The following is a 4,123-nucleotide window of genomic DNA, read 5'->3' on the forward strand; positions in this document are numbered from 1 at the left end:
GCACAGGAGTAGTATCAGAAGTTAGTGTCACTGCTTGTATCTAGCTGAATTTTAAACAACAGAACATTAGTTTTTTATGTTGGTGCCACCAACTGTAAATGACATAAGTTAGTTATTACAAACCACAGTAATTAGACTGTTGCAACCATCTAAAAACCTTTAGGCTTCCAGTCTGTGCTGTTAGTGTTAAGATGTAAAGTGCAATCCTAAGCTAACATTGTCTGTGCAAGCACCATAGAAACATTTGCATATCTGCATATATCTTACAACTGTACTCTTTACCTCCTTGTGATAAAGCTTTGTCTACCTGCAAACACAGTCAAAGGCTACAGCTGCAAACCAAAGCCAACTCTAACAATGGCCAATAGCTCAACGACAGAAGCAGCCACATGCTTTGGTCAGCCTTCTGTAACTTTAATTAGTACAAAGGAACCTTTCCATGAACTACCTGCTGTTTTCTGATGACCTCTGGGATCTTTTCATTTAGCCCTATACAAAGAAACAAATATGAAAAAGTCAATTCATTCACAGTGTAATCTTCTGAGGCCAAAAGTCAATCTAAATGCAGTGAAGATTTGCTTTCATTTAAGACAGAGGTGAGAACAAAGTCTGCAGTGGAAGTTATGATAGAAAGCAACAAATGTGGATCACTGACCAAAATAATTATGTACTTGATGCAAATGCAGATTGCATATTGTTATATATAATACATTATGTTTTATTTTTTTCCCATTCAGTCTGTTTTTTTCTGTGGTGAATACATGTTGTTAGAAGATGTCTTGTATGGTCTTACTCTTTGTTGTGTACTATTTTTTATAGTCTTAAGTTATAATGAAAAGAAAAAAAAAAGTAGGAACCAAACATAAAAGGTCTAGTAAAGCCAAAAATTAATTTCATATTGATTTAAAGTGATCTAGGTGAGTTTTTACACTGAAAGCAAAGATATAGCAATTGTAGTCCATGGTATTTATTTTCAGTCAAACCAAAGTTACATATAATTCTGCCTCTGCTTATACGGGATATTAACACTAACAATACACTCCCTTTGGAAGACTTGCACAGGCCAAATTGTTGGAATGCTGGTTTTCTTGACAACTCCAAACCCAAAAATATGATAATGCGTTATGGTGTAGTTGAAAATAGCATAGTCAGATGTTTGCTTAAAACCTAGAAACTTTACGTGTTGCTTTTCATGTGCTGTGCCAAGTCTTGATAATACTTTTTCCCCCAACCAAGGGACCTCATAACCTGATTATGGTTATTGCTTTACAAACAGTTTTTGACAGAAGGTGGCTGCTAGAGCTTAACATATGTACCAGTTCCATGTGATGGTCCTGGTTCTTGCAAACTAAGCTCATCATTTATTCTTTGCTGAAGTCAGCAAATAGACTTAAAGATATACACAGTCATCTATCACGCCAAATAAAAGGACATAACGGCTTTCGAAAGGGTTTTCCCACTTACCCAAAAGGCTTTCTGAAAGCTTCTACCTCTGCAAAAGAAAAAAAAAGAAAAAAAAAAAAAACAAAAACAAAAGAAATTAGAACAATTATGGCAGATTGCATGAATTGTGAGAACGTCACAGTAACTGCTACTTTTCATTATGTTTGTCTTTGGGTCATGATCAACAGAAGGTTTACGGTAATTACATCAAGAGAAGGATTCACCTTGTAAGAGATTGTTTTCAGTCAATCAGTCGTCTAAGATTCTGATGTGAGGAGTACCTGAAAGGGAATGATGGGTGTTCCGAGTGCATGTTCAAGAGACTTTGATGGACTGGAAGTAAATGTGGTAATTGTACCATCAGGAAGGTGGCCTAAGACTACAATGCTAAAGTATGCATACCTCAGTTACAAAACTTTTGAAAGGAAGTCTCAGCCACAGAATGCATATACCTGTAGAGTTTTGCATGGGTTTTATATAAATACAATTTAAAAAAAAAATAGCTGCTTGCACATTATACCAGAAAAACCTCCAAAACTGCAATTGCTTTGAAAATAGATTTTAGGTTTTTTGGAGTTTTCTGAGATGCTTGGTCTGTATTTTGATAATTGTGCATATTATGTAAAAATGTTGGTGGACCCATAAATGACCAGACTTTTTCTAAGAAAAATGTTGCTTTAATGCATTTCATGAATTTTTACTCTTATATCATTGCTTGCTAGTAATAGCAAATCTGCTTTTCTGCATCTGCTTTGCGTAGCTATTGTAAGGCTTTGAACTAATGTATGTATTTATTGCTTGAACTTCTGTGCATACCTTATAAAGCATAATGTCTGACAATTTAAATGGCTCATGTATTCTTGCTTCTATCATAAGCTGAGGACGGGGGATTATGATCTTTTGTATACAGCAAATTTTAACTGTAGCACAAACATCTGTTTATGTATTGGTGGGATATACCTGTTTTATTTATCTTTTTTGAGGTAAACTAATTTTTGATACTTTTCATTACTATGTACTGTGTTCATACCTTGAATTCTCTGACGTTAGAAGTCATGGTTGAGAATTGTAACAGCTGTTATTCGTTCTGTATTCATGGCTTTCACTGCTGAATAAAATAAAGGACCAAACCTAGGATTTGAAAGAAAACTGTCTACCTCTAACACCAGGGAGTTATCAGATTTTATTTTACATAGTTTTAGTCTACAAAGTCACAATTGCTTAAACCTAGTGAGCTTAAGGCTTATATTCTGTGTGGTTGAATTCATGGCACAGTTGTACTGTTTGAAAATCAATTAAAGTTTCATGTGAATGTTACAAGTATTTGGTAGATTTACCACTAACTGGGTTTTCTTTAGATAAAGCAGATATGGGGAAACTGTCATCAGCATTCTGTGTCTACAGCTGATTAACTTCATAAGAATGCATTTCTTTGTGATTAGAGAATCCAAGCACAGTCAGCTAGGATCAGAGCTACTGAACTGCACTTAGCATAAACCAGCCTGGACTCAAGTGTGCTAGGTCTCCCCATAGTCTGATTTACAACTGTCCTTAAAATGGGCACTTTTTTTGGTCTTTTTTATTTTTTTACTATTGTTACTGTTTTGCCTGCACGCTTTATTATTAATGTGCATTCTGGAAGGGTAGCTTTATTATTGCTCTAAAGCAATTAACCAGTAGCCCATTTTGCCCTTGTTTCAAGAGTTCAAATCACTATGGAGGGTTTTTTCCATTAAAATTGGCATATTTAGGAAAACAGGATGTACATTTTACTATAGAGTTGATGTATGAACAGTGTTTTCACTGCTGTTGGATGTAAAAATGTATATGAAACCATTTCATTCACTTGCTTACATTTCTGGAGTATAAATAAAAAATATAATTCTTTTTGATCCATTTATAACCCACAGGGTTTTATTCTTTCTGGGAGGAACCTTCTTCCACTTTGAAGAGCTCAGTTAAAAGCAGTCTTTTCTGTAGCTTGCTGTAGCTCTCTGATACAGGGCTGGGGATAGGTGAAGCACACCTAGGTCTACCCAAAAAAAAGTACAGAAACCCAAACCATCAATGACAACAGCATGTTTCATCATGTGTATTATTTGCAAGTTCAGTATACTACTAAGCACATAAACCCTTTGTGCAGTCACCTTTGCCTTAGTGGGGTTTTGCATGTCAAGAGAATTTCTTAATGAAAGTTTTGAAAGTGGATTTTAATGGCAAACTTTGTTCTGAAGGAAATTAATCCCTTCTAAGTCTTTTTGTTGCTGTTGCTTATACTGGGTTTTTTTTTTCTGATGATTGGTTTTGGAAGGCAGTAGTTGGAAATCACCTGTATCTTGTGACTTACCCACTCAAAAATTCTGCATGTATTCACTTGCATGTGTGATCACTATTCATTGTCTTGTTAAAAATGTTGGATACCACAGTCCAGCAGCACAGTCCAGACTTTTACCTTCTGGCTCTGGCTTGTCTAAAGAACTTTTTTTAAATTTAATGAAAGCGGTGGTGGTGGGTTTCTTTCATTATCATGAATAACATTAGAATGAGGTCTTAAGATACTTCTGTGTGAAGAGCTTAGTAGTGAATCATAGAACAGTTTGGGTTGGAAGGGGACTTTAAAGGGCATGTAGTTCCAATGCCCCTGCTGTGGACAGGGGCTTCTTCCACTAGATCACATTGC

At 35.6% G+C, this 4,123-nt stretch overlaps 1 protein-coding gene across 2 annotated transcripts in view; it reads left to right on the plus strand.

Annotated features, from left to right (window-relative positions):
- FOXP2 (forkhead box P2) overlaps positions 1-2,215 on the plus strand; it is a 403,242-nt gene extending 401,027 nt beyond the window's left edge. For both annotated transcript variants that reach the window (XM_041471468.1, XM_041471467.1), the window contains one exon: positions 1-2,215. This exon is cut by the window's left edge and continues 633 nt beyond it. The gene's annotated coding sequence lies outside the window, so the exon portion shown is untranslated.
- The last annotated feature ends 1,908 nt before the right edge of the window (positions 2,216-4,123 follow it).

Source organism: Pyrgilauda ruficollis, unplaced genomic scaffold, assembly GCF_017590135.1.
Source record: "Pyrgilauda ruficollis isolate IOZ18807 unplaced genomic scaffold, ASM1759013v1 scaffold27, whole genome shotgun sequence".
In the NCBI taxonomy this organism is placed as follows: domain Eukaryota; kingdom Metazoa; phylum Chordata; class Aves; order Passeriformes; family Passeridae; genus Pyrgilauda; species Pyrgilauda ruficollis.